The sequence below is a fragment of the Salmo trutta genome, chromosome 14 (genome assembly GCF_901001165.1).
Source record: "Salmo trutta chromosome 14, fSalTru1.1, whole genome shotgun sequence".
Lineage (NCBI taxonomy): Eukaryota > Metazoa > Chordata > Actinopteri > Salmoniformes > Salmonidae > Salmo > Salmo trutta.
The window spans coordinates 17,767,510-17,788,722 of NC_042970.1; positions in this window are offsets into that span (position 1 = coordinate 17,767,510).

The window sequence follows — 21,213 nt, forward strand, 5'->3', positions numbered from 1 at the left end:
CCTGTGGATGTATTTCAAGGCCTACCTTCAAACTCAGTGCCTCTTTGCTTGACATCATGGGAAAATCAAAAGAAACAACAGTGCATGATGTAGTGCTGTAGGTAAAGTGCCTCTTACAGACAGTGGTGCAGGGATTGGGGCACTCACAGACGCCCTTGCAAGGGTGGGAGCACTTACAGGGGCCATAGCATGGGTGGGGGAACTCACAGAGGCTGTAGACAACTTGGTTGGGATACAAGCATCTTGAGTCTGTAAAAAATGTGTAATTGCATTAAGATTATTGAAGGTTATACCGTTATAAAAACAGATCATTACAAACCAAGCTTTTGACATGTTAGCTAGTATTTTATTTACCTAAGCAGGCTTCCTTGCCAAGTTAAGGTTTGGTCTTGCTGCAGACACAATAGCCCCTAAAACCTTTGCTTATGGAATTGCAAAAGAGAGAAAACCCTATTGGTCACAATGAACAGAGGAGGAAAACATGTCACTTGTCAAAAATATTATCTGAATCAGTGTTCTATCATGGCAGCAGAGCCATAGTAGTTGAGGACAAAATAGTTTGACAAAATTTCAATGCAAGTTCAATGCAGTCCTCAATGGAGGAATCTGAACAGCAGCCACAGATGCAGGTGCTTGCGGAGCTGTAGGTGCTGGCCCAGCAGGTCCATTGGTAGAGACCAGCTTCTAAATATAGGAAGGGGGGGGGGGGGTACAGAGACAACATTAGATTATGGTATCTAATTACAGTAAATTAGAAAAGAGAATACATGTTGTTTTAGTCTGTGAGTTTTATTTATTTGACCTGGGAATGAAACCCACAGACACATCCCTGAAGCCCCCCGAGTAGAGTTCTCCACGGACCTGCATTGGACAATTCTCTATCTGTAACAATACTTAAGGAAGCCTATGTTAGGAAGTCCCTTGCTGGTGACTTCACCATCTCAAAGAACTCTCAAGCAGCTCACCCCACTACCCATCCCCACACCAGGAGTCAAGGGGTGATGAACTCTGGTTCTCTCTGGAACAATCTACACAAAATACGCTAATGTCAAAGTGAAAGAAAAATTATAACATTTGTAAAAAAAAAAAAATATATATATATATATATATATATATATATATATAAATATAAATAAAAACACTAATACAGTATATCTTGATTACATAAATATTCAATCCCCTGAGTCAATACATGTTAGAATAATCTTTGGCAGCGATTACAACGGTGAGTCTTTCTGGGTACTGTAAGTCTCTAAGAGCTTTCCACACCTGGATTGTGCCACATTTACCTATTATTCTTTTCAGAATTCTTCACGCTCTGTCAAATTGGTTGTTGATCATTGCTATACAACCATTTTCAGGTCTTGCCATAGATTTTCAAGCAGATTTAAGTCAAAACTGTAACTCAGCCACTCAGGAACATTCCTTGCCTTCTTGGTATGCAACTCCAGTGTAGATTTTGTGTTTTCAGTTATTGTCCTGCTGAAAGGTGAATTCATCTCACAGTGTCTGGTGAAAAGCAGACTGAAACAGGCTTTCCTCTAGAATTTTGGCTGTGTTTAACTCCATTCAGTTTATTTTCATCCCCAGTCCTTACCAATTACAAGCATACCCATAACATGATGCAGCCACCACAGTGCTTATAAATATGGAGAGTGGTACTCAGTAATGTGTTACATTGGATTTGCACCAAACATAACACTTTGTATTCTCAACAAAACGTTTTTCTTTTGCAGTATTACTTTACTGCCTTGTTGCAAACAAGATTCATGTTTTGGATTATTTTTAATTATGTACAGGTGTCCTTCTTTTCACTCTGTAATTTAGGTTAGTATTGTGGAGTAACTACAATGTTGTTGATCCATCCTCAGTTTTCTCCTATCACAGCCTTAAACTTCTTTGAGATCGGTGTCCCTTCCATGGGACGGTTGAGCTAACGTAGGCTAATGTGATTAGCATGAGGTTGTAAGTAACAAGGAAATTTCCCAGGACATAGACATATCTGATATTGTCAGAAAGCTTAAATTCTTGTTAATCTAACTGCACTGTCCAATTTACAGTAGCTATTACAGTGAAATAATATCATGCTATTGTTTGAGGAGAGGGCACAATTTTGAACATGAAAAGTTAAACTCTTTAACTGCCACCATTTGCTTCATGGTGAAATCTCTGAGCGGTTTCCTTCCTCTCCGGCAACTGAGTTACTGTAGGAAGGACGCCGTATCTTTGTAGTGACTGGGTGTATTAATACATCATCAAAAGTGTAATTAATAACTTCAATATGCTCAAATGGATATTCTTTGTCTGCTTTATTATTATTTTTTTACCCATCTACCAAGTGGGTAGGGGGGTCCTGAGTGGCGCAGCGGTCTAAGGCACTGCATCTCAGTGCTAGAGGCTTCACTATAGACCCTGGTTCGATTCCAGGCTGTGTCACAACCGGCCGTGATTGGGAGTCCCATAGGGAGGAGCACAATTGGCCAAGCATCGTCCGGGTTTGGCTTGGGTAGGCCGTCATTCTAAATAAAAATTTGCTAAGTGATTTGCCTTATTAAATATAGGTTATGGGATTGGACCCTTTTTTCAATTTTCGCCTAAAATGACATACCCAAATCTAACTGCCTGTAACTCAGGACCTGAAGCAAGGATATGCATATTCTTGATACCATTTGAAAGGAAACACTTTGAAGTTTGTGGAAATGTGAAATCAATGTAGGAGAATTACACATTAGATCTAGTAAAAGATAATACAAAGAAAAAACATGCGTTTAAAAAAATAATCATCTTTGAAATGCAAGAGAAAGGCCATTATCACTTTGGAGTCTAGGCACAATTTGGATTTTGGCCACTAGATGGCAGCAGTGCATGTGCAAAGTTTTAGACTGATCCAATGAACCATTGCATTACTGTTCAAAATGTTGTATGAAGTCTGCCCAAATGTGCTGAATTGGTCAATTGATACATTTTCAAGTACATAACTATACAGAACATATAAAAATGATATGGTAATATTTTTTTTAGTTTACACACTCCCAGGAATGTCATAAATGATGGATAAGTAGCTTCTCTACAGAAAATACACAAACCTTCTCACATCTAGATGGGCGGGTGTTGACACCAGACATCTATTCTAACAGACATACAATGAGAGCTAGCTGTTCCATACTATCTTGCCAACTAGCCTATTAGTGACACTTCCTCAGTTCACATTTTAAAGTTTTTCACTTGTTAATGCAATTATTTTCTTATTGAGGTAGAGATAGAATCCCTTAAAAAAATCCCAAGACATTTGACTCATACGAAATCATTCTCTTTCTCTTTCCTCCAATCTTACAATAACAAGCAATGGGTTACCATCTGATTTCTGCCCAAGGTCCTTTACAAACAAGGTAGTATGAAAAGACAGTGAAGTTGTTAACATAATTGATAATAACTCTGGGGTATTCACGTAAAAAGAAGTCCCCTCGAAGGTATCTCATGTTGTCCTGTTAGCATATCAATACTCCCAGCTCCCTAGTGAAAACCCACTGACCAGATTAGAAAGGATGTGGCAAGGGTAGATCTCAGTTTCATCATCGGGAGAGAATGTGCTGGGGACACAGGAATATAAACTACATGCCCACAATTATCAGAAGATTTTACATAATTAAGGTATTAATTTCATGTAATTATTGCAAAAAATCCAGAGGGACACAAAGTGTTATATTATAAACTTCCTGATATTGAACAACCTGGACGAGGGTTGAATAGCTCTGTAATATTATATGGTTCCAATAGATAGAATGAGAAAGTGACTTAAATTCACTCAGTCAAGCCAGTGTTGCCTCATTATGGTTCTTTGGCCACGCCTACTGTTTTACTCCCCTGCCAATGTATGGTATTGGCTTTCTTAAAAAAAAATACACACACACACACACACACACACACACACACACACACACACATCTCTCAACAGAAAAAGTGTTATTCTCTAATACTGATTGTTTTCTTCACCAGAGCCGAAAGATATTTTCATGTTTTTGCTGTTTATATGTGCCAATAAATCAACTGTTTGATTTCTATGAAATATGACCTATAATTAATTACAATTTGAGTGAAATAGTTTTCCTTCCAAAAAAAATGTAATTAAGTATGCTAAAAAGCAGCTTTTCTGTGTTGGAATTGATGTTGGCGTACCCCAACAGAATGGTATGGGCGTATACCGGTCATTAAAAATATTCACCGCTGATTGGCCTGCCCATCCTCCTCAGGAGGATGACATTCTCTATAAGGAAATAGCAAGCATTTCTGAAACAGTCTGTTTGACATAGAAGCTTGAGGTTGGGTTTTTTAGGTGTCTTCTCCAATTTATGCTTTGGCCACAAATGTGAGTGTAGAATGAGTCAACAACATTATTTAGGTATGAGTTAACAAAATATGAACACAATTGTCCTAGGTCGGAGCCATTGCAGTTGACTGCAGATGAAAATTCAACCCAAGTGGTGTACTTAAGTAGTACTTAAAAGTATTTTTACCTAAGTCATTTTGGGGTATCTGTACTTTACTATTTATACTTTTGACAAATTTTACTTTACTACATTCCTAAATAAAATAATGTACTTTTTATTCCATACATTTTCCCTGACACCCACAAATACTCTTTAAATTTTTAATGCTTAGAGGACAGGAAAATTGTTAAATTCACACATTTATCAAGAGAACATACCTGATAATCCCTACTGCCTCTGATCTGGCATACTCACTAAACACAAATGCTTGGTTTGTAAGTGTCTGGTGTTGGAGTATGCCCCTGGTTCTCTGTAAATAAAAAAACAAGACAATTGTGCCGTCTGGTTTGCTTAATATAAGGACTTTGAAATTATGTACACTTTTACTTTTAATATTTAAGTATATTTTAGCAATTACATTTACTTTTGATACTCAAGTATATTTAAAACAAAATATTTTAAGACTTTTACTCAAATATTATTTTACTGTGTGACTTTCACGAATCATTTTCTATGAAGGTATCTTTACTTTTACTCAATTGAATACTTTTTTCAACACTGTTCAAACCCAGACTAATTGAAATATGACTGTTGACCATCCTACTCACATTCATTCTCTTATTTACAACTCAAAGGACTCTGCCAGATTTCTATTTTAAAATGTCTAGAGTAGTAGCTATGCTTTTGCCTTTACAATAGACTGTCCCAAACCTTGTGTTAGAGTAAAAAACATTTTTCTATACTGTAACTCTAATTTCCAGAAAAAAACATGCAAGTTAACTCCCAGTACAGAATCATCACTCTCTGACCAATTTAACTGTTACATTCCCCAGCAAGAAAACAAAACATTGTCACAAACAGAAAGGGGAACTAACAGATTCATAAGACTGCTGAACAATTAATCAAATGGCCATCCGGACTATTTACATTGACCCCCCCCCATATTTGTTTATACACTGCACTGCTGCTACTCACTGTTTATTATCTATGCATAGTCACTTTACCCCTACATGTACAAATTACCTCAACTAACCTGTAACCGCGCACATTGACTCGGTACCGGTACCCCGTAATATATATATATATATATATACATACACACACATACATATATACACACACACTTTTTTTTTTACACCTTTATTTTACTAGACAAGTCATTAAGAACAAATTTTTATTTTCAATGAAGGCCTAGGAACAGTGGGTTAACTGCCTTGTTCAGGGGCAGAAGGACAGATTTTACCTTGTCAGCTCTGGGATTCGAACTTGTAACCTTTCGTTTACTAGTCCAACACTAACCACTAGGCTACCTACCGCCCCATTTATAGCCTCGTTATTATTTTATTGTGTTCGCTTTTATTATTTTTTACTTTAGTTTATTTGGTTAAGGGCTTGTAAGTAAGCATTTCACAGTATGGTGAATTTGGCGCATGTGACAAATAAAGTTTGATTTGAGATTCACTAACAACCAAAACAGGTAGTTTTTAGGGGGGTTTCTGAAAGACACTCATGGGGTTGTCCACTGAAAGTTGTCTAAAAACAACGACGACATAAAAGACACCCACCATGAACGCCCACTAAATTTGCCCAAGAACAAGCAAACAAAATAAAAACCCACACCAAACTTAAAGACAGGAAGCAAACCAAAAAGTGGAGCAAAACAAAAACACGGAAAATAGGATGAATAATTGTTGTCTCTAAATCAAAGTAGGGAGCGCCAACTAAAGGTGTTGACCCTCCACATCTCTCAAGACAACTGAAGCACTAGGCCAGCCACTCTTAAATATCACCTAGGCCAGCACAGGTGGAACACCCTCCGACTAACGAGTTGGACAAGCCAGCACAGGTTTAACACATACTGACTAACGAGGTGACACCAATCGCTGCGTTCTAACGTGCTAAAAGTCCAACCTCAAAACATAAATGGAAAAACCAAAACCTGTAACGTCAACACACAAACATACAGGCACACACAAACACACACGACACATTTTCCCTGAGGATGCTGGGGATTTTTAAAAGCATGTCTTAGTCATCAATGATAAAAAGAGAAGAACTCACAGATTTTTGTGTGACTAATGCATTATATCAAGAAGCTAGAAGGGTATTACAGATAATATGTATTTATTCTCCTCACTTTGACACATTTCTAAAAATGTACAGGAAGATTCTCAAAAATTGAGGGCAAGGCATCATTATTAATTCATAATTATTTAATTCAATCAATTAGAGTCCTCATTGTGGTATTGTGTTGTCCTGTGGCAACTGGCTACCTTGCGGGCAAAAATTGGTTTCCTCCTTTTTTTATATTTACTTCATCAATGTAATCCCATTACTTCAAAATGGCCAGTAGGTTGAATTTGCAAGAGGTTTATAACATACCAAAGTTTGGTTATTTCATGTTGAATTCCACCTTCGTTGACAACCTAAATGTCAACCAAAACTGGATGTTGACCTGACAACCTGCTGAGAGATTAAAAAATTGCTCTCAGTAATGATATTAATCTTGTGCACCTGAAAGGGCAGTATCTTACAAACCTGCCAAAGAGAATGACCTTCATGTCTCCTGTGATCATGTGGGGCTTTCAACACATTCACAACACAGGAGGCTGCTGAGGGGAGGACGGCTCATAATAATGTCTGGAATGGAGTAAATGGAATGGCATCAAACAAATGGAAACCATGTGTTGGATACCATTACATTTATTCCATTCCAGCCATTACTATGAGCCTATCCTCCCCAATTAAGGTGCCACCAGCTGCATGTGATTCACAACTCAAGAAATTTGCTGTCGTCACCTTGCATGTCCTCATCATGGCTGGTTCAGCTCATTGTCGTCACCTTGCACGTCCTCATCATGGCTGGTTCAGCTCATTGTCGTCACCTTGCACGTCCTCATCATGGCTGGTTCAGCTCATTGTCGTCACCTTGCACGTCCTCATCATGGCTGGTTCAGCTCATTGTCGTCACCTTGCATGTCCTCATCATGGCTGGTTCAGCTCATTGTCATCAACTTGCATGTCCTCATCATGGCTGGTTCAGCTCATTGTTGTCACCTTGCATGTCCTCATCATGACTGGTTCAGCTCATTGTCGTCACCTTGCATGTCCCCAACATGACTGGTTCAGCTCATTGGCAACATGACCTTAATCAACCTATCAGATGACATAGAGAACAGTAGATTGAAAACGCAACTGCAATATGAATAATTAAGCCTACCTAAAGAGGAAGTAGTTTAATGCAACTAAGCCACAAGCCCCATGACCACTATTAAGCTGATATGTATTTCCTCTTGAGTCAGATGAAACCTCCAATATGCAATTTATAAGCTTACATTCCAATGTTCTACTCATAGAACATTGGAACATATTATACAACAATGGTCCTTTTAATTTCGAGCATAATATTCAATGTAAAAATGGCAAATTGTATCATCAGATAGAATCAACATAAGTTCTAACTGATCTTAAGGTTGATCAGCTATTTTAAAAGGGACATTTTTTATGTCCCTTTTAATATGAATCTGCTCCTCATAGTTTCTTAATTTTCAAGTTTTTTCGAAGATTATACACTTTTACTGGACCGTATTCTCCATTCTTAAGAGGTAAACAGTTTTCAAACGCTACTCAAAGTTTATCTGTTTTCGGTGGCTGTGAATAATGATTAATGGCAAAACTACACTCTGCGAAGACAGTCACTGTTCAATGGAAAAAGACAAATCAGAGAGATGCTTTTTATATTCAGACCTTTAAATCAGGACCTGACCTGTCTCTAATAAATGACACCCCGGACTAGCTGTGTAATTTATGAGCTGCCTCAACAAATTGCTTCACAAGGGACCAGAGAAGCACGTCTCAGGCAGATGAAACCCATGGAGACTGAGCCTCACACACACAGATACACTGATCTGCCTCTCTTTCACACACAGCTGCCCTGCCTCTCTTTCACACACAGCTGCCCTATCTCTGCCACCTCATCAGTCAAATTTTACAAACTATGTGAGATAATCTTAGTTATACCCAATACCTAAACAGCTATACCAACCCTGAAAGCTGCTTAACAAGATTTGATTACCCCTACTCGTATACATTTGCTTTAGTTTCTCTTATTGTAATGGCTGTTGATGATTTCCCATGATTGAGAAAAGAAAGACTGTAAATGTGGTTTGCCAGGGCTTCTTTTGTGGCCTTAAGCATTAGTGGTGTGTTATTATGTTTCAGAAACATTCTTTCTTCTGATTAAATTTTCACAGACCCGCTTGTTACAATTTCGATGAGGCTCTCTTGTTCAGGTATCGGGAAGAGGACTGGAGGCAGGGCATGAAAGGGATAATGAATCCAGCTGTATGTCTCATTCGGGAAAGTACCTGCGTAGTTGCGCACCCATCTCACTCAGGTGCTTTGCTTATATCACATTTGACATTGAGTTCATTTGCACACAAAAAATCATGCAATGATGGAAAGACTTGTGTGTTGTCCTTGTTAATGCAGACAGAGAAGAACTCCAACTTCTTAATCATAGCCTCAATTTTGTCCCGCACATTGAATATAGTTGTGGAGAGTCCCTGTAATCCTAGATTCAGATCATTCAGGTGAGAAAAAACATCAACCAGATAGGCCAGTCATGTGAGAAACTCATCATCATGCAAGCGGTCAGACAAGTGAAAATGATGGTCAGTAAAGAAAACTTTAAGCTCATCTCTCAATTAAAAAAACCTGTCAATACTTTGCCCCTTGATAACCAACACTTTTCCCCTTATTAACCAGTATGTTGTAAAAGCAGAAAATACACGAGAGTTCAGCGGCTTTGCTTTAACAAAGTTAACCAATTTCACTTTAGTGTCCAAAACGTATTTCAAGCTGTCAGGCATTCCTTTGGCAGCAAGAGCCTCTCGGTGGATGCTGCAGTGTGCCCAAGTGGTGTCAGGAGCAACTCCTTGCACACGTGTTATCACTCCTACTTCTCTCTGTCTAGGCTTTTGCGCCATCAGCACAGATACCAACACATCTTGACCTCCAAAGTCCATTTGATGTCACAAAGCTGTCCAGTACTTTAAAAATATCCTCTCCTGTTGTCCTGGTTGCCAATTCACTGGCTTGTATGCAGAGAAGTAATTGTTTCAAAACATCTCCTGCCATGTCACTGATGCGTCGTGAAACAGTTTTGATTGATGAAGACATTGTCTGTATAGTTTTTTGGGCCTTTCCCCCCAGCATTGTCCCAGCCATATCTGCGGCTGCAGGAATAATTAAGTCCTCCACAATAGTATGGGGCTTGCCTGTACTAGCCACTCGGTAGCTCACTATACAAGACTCTTCTAGGCCCTTCTTATAAATGGTATCTGTTGCTTTTGTACATGTCTTAATACTCGAACGTCATCTTAATTCTCGCTCAAAAAACTTCCGTGGCATATTTTTCGAATTGGCATATTTTGGTTTCTAAATGTCTGCGCAAGAGTGAAGGTTTCATCGAGTTGTGAGATAGTACTTTTGCACACAGTGGCTGAGGAAAGGCACTACTCCCAATATAAGTGAACCCCAAATCAATGTAGTTCTCATCATATTTGCACCTCTTCGATGGTCCAACGTCCCTGACTGTTGTTCGGTGCTTCCCGTGTAAGGGGGCAGTAGCTCTTTGGCTGCATCAGATTCACAACTGTCAGTGTACATGCTAGCTGGGTAAACAACACATTTAGATTTACTGATGATAGCATTGGATATGCTCGTGGAAGCAGAACAACTTGTGTTGTCGACAGGTGCAGTACTGCTCGTAGGAGCAGTACTACTAGTAGAGCTGGTATGTGTCTCTATGGATGCGGTCCTTACTTATTTTTAACCATTTATCCATTTTCGAGCAAACTGAATGAGCAGCAGTTACGTTTGGCTACATACGGACCGTTAATGTGATTGGATGTTAATTATTTGACTAGGCTACCTGTATTTGACATTGTGTTGTTATTTCGCTGAACACTAGATGGTTTAATTTAATTTTTGGCAGTGAAATGAGGATGCTCAGGCGACAAAAAACTCACCCAAATGTATAGCCCTGTTGGAAAATATAAATGGACTCTTTGAAAAGGTGAAGATTATTATTATTATTTTTTTATATGTTTTTTACAATTTTTTAAATGTGAATTACATTTTTATTTGGCGTACCCCCGACGGCATTGTGTGTACCCCCAGTTTTAGAATACCTGCTGTAGATCATAACCAAGTTCACATTTCTGAATAGTTTTTATATAAAATGTTCTACATATACTGATTTTAATTGACATGGCCATTTCAGCATCATCTGAATATTGACCTGATCGAGCCAATGTCAACAGAGACATAATCTCAGGTCCTCACCTTTCGGAGAATTTGCCATGTGTGCTCTAGTTTTAAAAGTGATAAATGATGCATCATTTTTCATGAAACGCTATCCTGCTAAGAGTGTCTAGTGTTGTGCTCTCACCACCCCTGAGTCTCCAGGAGGCATCGGTCCCTGGCCAGATAGGGATCACTGGACGAGGTTGATTTCATCAGAGTTTGCTTCGTGCCTGCCCCCCACTCTATTACGGAGAGCCACACTCAAGCTTGCAATGAGAAGATAACAAAGTCCACCTTCAGCTCCATTAAAGTTATAATTCCCGTGTGGGTAATGATGCTTGGATAACAGGTTCTGTCTGTAAGTCATTGACAGTGGTAAAGTTTCCTTGAAAGTGAGTAGTTAGGCTAATGGGTTAAAGCCATTCTGGTTTGACCATAGTGGTGGTTGAGGGTCTCCTGTGTAGCAGGAATATACATCCTCTTAGACATAGAAAACAACACAAATGAACACATTCATACATAACAATACATTGTAACTGTAACATAGTCAACTACTATCCCACCGGATTCCTTTGAAATGCTGATATGAGTTGTCGTGTAATGTTGACTTCATCAAGTAGCTAGTAGCTACCAACATTTGCATAAGAATTACTCACATTGGGGGTTGAGTTAAAGTACACCAGACACATCTAAAAAAGGAAAGGCATTTGGAAATAATGGATGTTGAATGAATTAAACATTGTTTCTACTCTACACACCAAAAAATGGTACACAGGCTGCAATAAGCAGACATGCTTTAAATGAACCATAATCATTCCCCATGGTGCACTTGATTTGTATCCTGGAGGCACAATTGGGTTTCCGTGTCAACAGATCTGTGGCATGCATTTGAGAGGCCGAGGCGGCTCACTTCCCTCGTCTGATCCTGTGATGAAACGTGGGTGGAGAAAGAGAAGAGACATAGAGGACACAAAGAAATAGAATATATAGAATGGGCGTCCCCATTCAAATTGCCAGGTTCCAAGGCTGCTTTTTTCATTATCTTTCTACATAGCCAGAACTCCCAGCATGACAGAGGGGGAAGACCGATGCTCAGCCTGAAATTATCCCAACACTGATTCAAGGGAATATGAGCTAACTCTCTCCATTATTGAGTAGAGGCAGACTCCTAAAGGACATGGCCATCTGGAATGATCCTCAGTTTGAGTGGCTGAGAAGAACTCTCCGTTTAAACTGTAGTGCCTGCTCACGTAAAACATTTGGTTTGGCAAAAGTTTGACCAATGTTCGATATCTGGTTTATCACATTGGTGCTAAGACACCGTATCACACAGTTCATGTCTATCAGCTGCTGGGGTTGTAGTGGAGAGAAAGAGGTCAAAGTGGGGTCAAGTGTAGTGGAGGTGGTTTGGTTGATGTCTATCACCTCTCACGGAACATAACTAAACACATTTTGTGGGGAATAATATACAGTTGAAGTTGGAAGTTTACATACACTTAGGTTGGAGTCATTAAAACTCATTTTTCGACCACTCCACAAATTTCTTGTTAACAAACATAGTTTTGGCAAGTCGGTTAGGAAAAAAAAGAAATCAGCCAAGACCTAAAAAAAAAATGGAAAAGTGCAAATCAATCCGATAACAACAGCAAAGGACCTTGTGAAGATGCTGGAGGAAACCGGTACAAAAGTATCAATATCCACAGTAAAACGAGTCCTATATTGACGTAACCTGAAAGGCCGCTCAGCAAGGAAGAAGCCACTGCTCCAAAACTGCCAGACAGACTACAGTTGCAACTGCACATGGGGACAAAGATTGTACTTTTTGGAGAAATGTCCTCTGGTCTGATGAAACAAAAATAGAACTGTTTGGCCATAATGACCATTGTTATGTTCGGAGGAAAAAGGGGGAAGCTTGCAAGTCAAAGAACAACCTCCCAACCGTGAAGCACGGGGGTGGCAGCATCATGTTGTGGGGGTGCTTTGCTGCAGGAGGGACTGGTCCACTTCACAAAATAGATGGCATCATGAGGAAACAAAATTATGTGGATAAATTGAAGCAACATCTCAAGACATCAGTCAGGAAGTTAAAGCTTGGTCGCAAATGGGTCTTCCAAGTAGGCAACGACCCCAAGCATGCTTCTAAAGTTGTGGCAAAATGGCTTAAGGACAACAAAAGTCAAGGTATTGGATTGGCCATCACAAAGCCCCGACCTCAATCCTATAAAAAGTTTGTGGGTAGAACTGAAAAAGCGAGTGCAAGCAAGGAGGCCTACAAACCTGACTCAGTTACACCAGCTCTGTCAGGAGGAATGGGCCAACATTCACCCAACTTATTGTGGGAAGCTTGTGGAAGGCTACCTGAAACGTTTGACCCAAGTTAAACAATTTAAAGGCAATGCTACCAAATACTAATTGAGTGTATGTAAACTTCTGACCCACTGGGAATGTGATGAAAGAAATAAAAGCTGAAATAAATCATTCTCTCTACTATTATTCTGACATTTCACATTCTTAAAATAAAGTGGTGATCCTAACTGACCTAAAACAGGGCATTTTTACAAGGATTAAATGTCAGGAATTGTGAAACTGAGTTTAAATATATTTGGCTAAGGTGTATGTAAACTTCTGACTTCAATTGTGCTTAACCTGTTTGGGATAGGGGGCAGTATTTTCACGGCCGGATAAAAAACGTACCCGATTTAGAATATGCATATAATTAGTAGATTTGGATGGAAAACATTCTAAAGTTTCTAAAACTGTTTGAATGGTGTCTGTGAGTATAACAGAACTCATATGGCAGGCCAAAACCTGAGAAGATTCCATACAGGAAGTGCCCTGTCTGACAATTTGTTCTCCTTCTAGGGCATCTCTATCAAAAATACAGCATCTCTGCTGTAACGTGACATTTTCTAAGGCTTCCCTTGGCTCTCAGAAGGCGCCAGAAAGTGGAATGACGTCTCTGCAGTCTCTGGGCAAAAAACAGCAGGAGTTTTTGTGAGTGGTCAGGCAGGGAACAATGACACTGGAGTGCGCGTGCACGAGACGACTCCATGTTTTTCTTTCAGTCTAAGAATGAATATAACGTCGCCCGGTGGTAATATTATCGCTATTTTACGCGAAAAATAGCATAAAACTTGATTTTAAACAGCGTTTGACATGCTTCGAAGTACGGTAATGGAATATTTTGACATTTTTTGTCACAAAATGCGCCCGCGCGTCACCCTTCGGATAGTGACCTCAACGCACGAACAAAACGGAGCTATTTCAATATAACTATGGATTATTTCCAACCAAAACAACATTTGTTGTTGAAGGACAAGTCCTGGGAGTGTATTCTGACGAAGAACAGGAAAGCTAATCCAATTTTTCTTATAGTAATTCTGAGTTTAGTGAGCACCAAACTTGGTGGGTGTCAAATTAGCTAGCCGTGATGGCCGGGCTATCTACTCAGAATATTGCAAAATGTGCTTTCGCCGAAAGCTATTTTAAAATCTGACACTGCGATTGCATAAAGGAGTTCTGTATCTATAATTCTTTAAATAATTGTTATGTTTTTTTGTAAACGTTTATCGTGAGTAATTTAGTAAATTCACCGGAAGTTTGCGGTGGGTATGCTAGTTCTGAACATCACATGCTAATGTAAAAAGCTGGTTTTTGATATAAATAGGAACTTGATTTAACAAAACATGCATGTATTGTATAACATAATGTCCTAGGAGTGTCATCTGATGAAGATCATCAAAGGATAGTGCTGCATTTAGCTGTGGTTTTGGTTTTTGTGACATATATGCTTGCTTTGAAAATGGCTGTGTGATTATTTTTGGCAGGGTACTCTCCTGACATAATCTAATGTTTGGCTTTCGCTGTAAAGCCTTTTTGAAATCGGACAATGTGGTTAGATTAACGAGAGTCTTGTCTTTAAAATGTTGTAAAATAGTCATATGTTTGAGAAATTGAAGTTATAGCATTTTTAAGGTATTTGTATTTCGCGCCACGCTCTACCATTGGATATTGGTGAGGCGTTCCGCTAGCGGAACGTCTGTCCCTAACAGGTTTTAAGTGTAGTAAAAGTTCATAAGGTCATTACAAAGATAATTGATCATTACGCAGCAGCATGCATATGTCACTGTGCAGAAAGTTAGAGAAGATTAAAGTTTTTGTCTCAACGGTACGGTTTCCAGGAACTATAATGTGAAAGCTATGGGGACAGCTAGGTGAGAACTCTGATGGTCAAGGCAATGTGTATCCAGTCTTGAGATGACATTTGTTCCCCAAGGACAAATGGCTTCATATGAAAAATGTATATGGAGCAAAAAATAGACTTTCAGTCAGATATAGAGGGTCTGACAGAGAGACCAGCAGGATTTTCAAGTTACAGCGGCCCAATTTACCTGAATCAATTATTCACTGGGCAGCAGCCTGATAACAGCACCTAGAAGCATAATTAGAAAGACCAGAGGTTGAGCTTGTTTCAGGATATATCCAGAATAAACCTAATGAGGAGTGGCATATTGATTGATGGCAGCATATTTAAGCCATTTGTTTGCCTTTAGGAGGGCTCCACATTGGCTGGACTATTGCTTAACTTTGGCAAAGGAAGTAGTGGTTGTCTTGATGTAACCTGCTCCCTATAGTTTAAGGCCTTTAATAGCACGTCATCAATAAAATAATGTCGATATCCTCTTTAGATATGCTAAAAGTATTTGTTTTCAGACAATAATTTATCCTTATACATTGCCTTTTCATCGTAGTGATTACATGTATTGAACCCTACAAGAAACATTCACTGCTAATGCTAAATAAGCCACGATGTATGTCAAATCAAAGTTTATTATTCACATACACAGATTTGCAGGTGTTACAGCAGTGAAATACTTATGTTAACAGCTCCAACAGTGCAGTAGAATGTCTTGCAAATACAATACGAATACACAAATAATTTAAACAAGGAGTGAAAAAATTACAGAACGAGTCCAATTAACAATCTAGAGTACAGTTCAAGTCGGAAGTTTACATACACTTAGGTTGGAGTCATTAAAACTTGTTTTTCAACCACTCCACAAATTACTTGTTAACAAACTACAGTTTTGGCAAGTCGGTTAGGACATCTACTTTGTGCATGACACAAGTCATTTTTCCAACAATTGTTAACAGACAGATTTTTTCACTTCTAATTCATTGTATCATAATTCCAGTGGGTCATAAGTTTAATACTCTAAATTGATTGTGCCTTTAAACAGCTTGGAAAATTCCAGAAAATGATGACATGGCTTTAGGAGCTTCTGATAGGCTAATTGACATCATTTGAGTCAATTGGAGGTGTACCTGTGGATGTATTTCAAGGCCTACCTTCAAACTCAGTGCGTCTTTGCTTGACATCATGGGAAAATCAAAAGAAATCAGCCAAGACCTCAGAAAAAGAAGTGTAGGCCTCCACAAGTCTGGTTTATTCTTGGGAGCAAGTTCCAAATGCCTGAAAGTACCACGTTCATCTTTACAAACAAGAGTACACAATTTTAAACACCATGGACCACGCAGCCGTCATACCGCTCAGGAAGGAGACACGTTCTGTCTCATAGAGATGAACATACTTTGGTGTGAAAAGTGCAAATCAATCCGAGAACAACAGCAAAGGACCATGTGAAGATGCTTGAGGAAACGGGTACAAAAGTATCTTTATCCATAGTAAAACGAGTCCAATATTGACGTAACCTGAAAGGCCGCTCAGCAAGGAAGAAGCCACTGCTCCAAAACCGTCATAAAAAAGCCAGACTATGGTTTGCAACTGCACATGGGGACAAAGATTGTACTTTTTGGAGAAATGTCCTCTGGTCTGATGAAACAAAAATAGAACTGTTTGGCCATAATGTCTGTCGTTATGTTCGGAGGAAAAAGGGGAGGGCTTGCAAGCCGAAGAACACCATCCCAACCGTGATGCACGGGGGTGGCAGCATCATGTTGTGGGGGTGCTTTGCTGCAGGAGGGACTGGTCCACTTCACAAAACAGATTTGCATCATTAGGAAACAAAATTATGTGGATATATTGAAGCAACATCTCAAGACATCAGTCAGGAAGTTAAAGCTTGGTCGCAAATGGGTCTTCCAAATGGGCAACGACCCCAAGCATACTTCCAAAGTTGTGGCAAAATGCCTTAAGGACAACAAAAGTCAAGGTATTGGAGTGGCCATCACAAAGCCCTGACCTCAATCCTATAGAAAGTTTGTGGGTAGAACTGAAAAAGCGAGTGCAAGCAAGGAGGCCTACAAACCTGACTCAGTTACACCAGCTCTGTCAGGAGGAATGGGCCAAAATTCACCCAACTTATTGTGGGAAGCTTGTGGAAGGCTACCTGAAACGTTTGACCCAAGTTAAACAATTTAAAGGCAATGCTACCAAATACTAATTGAGTGTATGTAAACTTCTGACCCACTGGGAATGTGATGAAAGAAATAAAAGCTGAAATAAATCATTCTCTCTACTATTATTCTGACATTTCACATTCTTAAAATAAAGTGGTGATCCTAACTGACCTAAAACAGGGCATTTTTACAAGGATTAAATGTCAGGAATTGTGAAACTGAGTTTAAATATATTTGGCTAAGGTGTATGTAAACTTCTGACTTCAACTCTATATCAAAGTGAACATGTCACAATCCAGGATATAAATAGGTGGTGTGTATGTCATTTTGAAAGACAATGGTATGTACAGTAGTACAGTACAGTAGATATGTTAGGATGAGCTATGTGGAGAATACAGTCTATACATACACAGTGAGAGCAAGATTACTGAATGTAAGTACATTATATATCTTCAGATGTGAATGTATGAAACCAGTTGCCATGGTTGTTGTTATGTACTATCCTCAAACAATAGCATGGTCTTTTTTTATAATAGCTATTGTAAATTGGACACTGTAGTTCGATTAACAAGAATTTAAGTTTTCTGCCCATATAAGACATGTCTATGTCCCGGAAAGTTGGCTGTTGTTTACAACGTTTTCTAGTCACATTATCGCATATTGAGCACCAACTGTCCCGGATTAGGGACACCGTTCCCATAACCTGTTGGGGCTAGGGGGCAGTATTTGCACGGCCGGATAAAAAACGTACCCGATTTAAACTGGTTACTACTCTTGCCCAGAAATGAGAATATGCATAATTAGTAGATTTGGATAGAAAACACTCTAAAGTTTCTAAAACTGTTTGAATGGTGTCTGTGAGTATAACAGAACTCATATGGCAGGCCAAAACCTGAGAAGATTCCATACAGGAAGTGCCCTGTCTGACATTTTGTTGTCCTTCTGTTGCATCTCTATCAAAAATACAGCATCTCTGCTGTAACGTGACATTTTCTAAGGCTTCCATTGGCTCTCAGAAGGCGCCAGAAAGTGGAATGGGGTGTCTGCTGTCTCTGGGCGAAGAACAGCAGGAGAATTTGTGAGTGGTCAGCCTGGGGACAGTGACACTGGAGATGCGTGTTCATGAGAATTCTCAATTTTTTTCTTTCAGCCTTTGAATGAATACAACATCGCCCGGTTGGAATATTATCGCTATTTTACGAGAAAAATAGCATAAAAATTGATTTTAAACAGCGTTTGACATGCAAAAGCGCCTCTTCAAACTCAGGAGGTGGAAGAAAATCGTCTTGGCCCCTAAGACCCTCACAAACTTTTACAGATGCACCATTGAGAGCATCCTGTTGGGCTGTATCACTGCCTGGCACGGCAACTGCACCGTCGGCAACCGCAGGGCTCTCCATAGGGTAGTGCGGTCAGCCCAACGCATCACTGGGAGCACACTGCCTGCCCTTCTAGGACATCTACAGAACCCGGTGTCACAGGAAGGCCAAGAAGATCATCAATGAACTCAGCCACCTGAGCAAGTGCCTGTTCACCTCGATATCATTCAGAAGGCGAGGTTAGTACAGGTGCATCAAAGCTGGTACCGAGAGACTGAAAAACTAAGTTTATCTCAAGGCCATCAGATTGTTAAATAGCCATCACTAGCCGGCCTCCACCCAGCACTCTGCCCTGAACTTAGTCACTGTCACCAGCCAGCTACCACCCGGTTACTCATCCCTCCATCTTAGAGGCTGCTGCCCTATGTACATACACATGTAACAATGGTCACTGATAATGTTTACATACTGTTTTACCCATTTCACATGTATATACTGTATATATACTATTCTATCCACGTATTCTTCAGATATACTACATATTCTATCCACATACTGTCCATAATGTCTATACATCCCATCACACACACATATATAAACATCCCCATCAGAGTAGAACATCTTGTTTCTCGAGTTCTGAGAGTCCTTTAGGTGGCTTTAGGCAAACTACAAGCGGCTGTCATGTTGATTTTACAAAGGAATGGCTTCCGTCTGTCCACTCCAGCATAAAGGCCTGAACGGTGGAGAGCTGCAGAGATGGTTGTCCTTCTGGAAAGTTCTCCCATCTCAGCAGAGGAACTCTGCAGCTCTGTCACAGTAACCATCGGGTTCTTGGTCACCTCCCTGACCAAGGCCCTTCTCCCCTGATTGCTCTGTTTGGCCAGGCAGCCACCTCTAGGAAGAGTCTTAGTGGTTACAAACTTCTAACCATTTAAGAATGATGTAGGCCATTGTGTTCTTGGGGACCTTCAATGCTGCAGACATTTTTTGGTACCCTTCCCCAGATCTGTCCCTCGACACAATCTTGTCTCGGAGCTCTGAGGACAATTCCTTCCACCTCATGGCTTGGTTTTTGCTCTGACATGCACTCTCAACTGTGGGGCCTTATATAGATAGGGGTGTGCCTTTCAAAATCATGTCCAATCAATTGAATTTACCAAAGGTGAACTCCAATCAATAAGTAGAAACATTTCTATGATGATCAATGGAAACAGGAAACAGGATGCCCCTGAGCTCTATTTCGAGTCTCATAGCAAAGGGTCTGAATACTTTGAATACTGTTTTTTTATATATAAAAAAATAAAGGGAACACTTAAACAACACAATGTAACTCCATGTCAATCACACGTCTGTGAAATCAAACTGTCCACTTAGAAAGCAACACTGATTGACAATACATTTCACATGCTGTTGTGCAAATGGAATAGACAACAGGTGGAAATTATAGGCAATTAGCAAGACACCCCCAATAAAGGAGTGGTTCTGCAGGTGGTGACCACAGACCACTTCTCAGTTCCTATGCTTTCTGGCTGATGTTTTGGTCACGTTTGAATGCTGGCGGTGCTTTCACTCTAGTGGTAGCATGAGACGGAGTCTACAACCCACACAAGTGGCTCAGGTAGTGCAGCTCATCCAGGATGGCACATCAATGCGAGCTGTGGCAAGAAGGTTTGCTGTGTCTGTCAGCGTAGTGTCCAGAGCATGGAGGCGCTACCAGGAGACAGGCCAGTACATCAGGAGACGTGGAGGAGGCCGTAGGAGGGCAACAACCCAGCAGCAGGACCACTACCTCCGCCTTTGTGCAAGGAGGAGCAGGAGGAGCACTGGCAGAGCCCTGCAAAATGACCTCCAGCACGCCACAAATGTGCATGTGTCTGCTCAAATGGTCAGAAACAGACTCCATGAGGGTGGTATGAGGGCCCGACGTCCACAGGTGGGGGTTGTGCTTACAGCCCAACACCGTGCAGGACGTTTGGCATTTGCCAGAGAACACCAAGATTGGCAAATTCGCCACTGGCGCCCTGTGCTCTTCACAGGTGAAAGCAGGTTCACACTGAGCACATGTGACAGACATGACAGAGTCTGGAGACGCCGTGGAGAACATTCTGCTGCCTGCAACATCCTCCAGCATGACCGGTTTGGCGGTGGGTCAGTCATGGTGTGGGGTGGCATTTCTTTGGGGGGGCCGCACAGCCATCCATGTGCTCGCCAGAGGTAGCCTGACTGCCATTAGGTACCGAGATGAGATCCTCAGACCCCTTGTGAGACCATATGCTGGTGCGGTTGGCCCTGGGTTCCTCCTAATGCAAGACAATGCTAGACCTCATGTGGCTGGAGTGTGTCAACAGTTCCTGCAAGAGGAAGGCATTGATGCTATGGACTGGCCCGCCCGTTCCCCAGACCTGAATCCAATTGAGCACATCTGGGACATCATGTCTCGCTCCATCCACCAATGCCACGTTGCACCACAGACTGTCCAGGAGTTGGTGGATGCTTTAGTCCAGGTCTGGGAGGAGATCCCTCAGGAGACCATCCGCCAACTCATCAGGAGCATGCCCAGGCGTTGTAGGGAGGTCATACAGGCACGTGGAGGCCACACACACTACTGAGCCTCATTTTGACTTGTTTTAAGGACATTACATCAAAGTTGGATCAGCCTGTAGTGTGGTTGTCCACTTTAATTTTGAGTGTGACTCCAAATCCAGACCTCCATGGGTTGATAAATTGGATTTCCATTG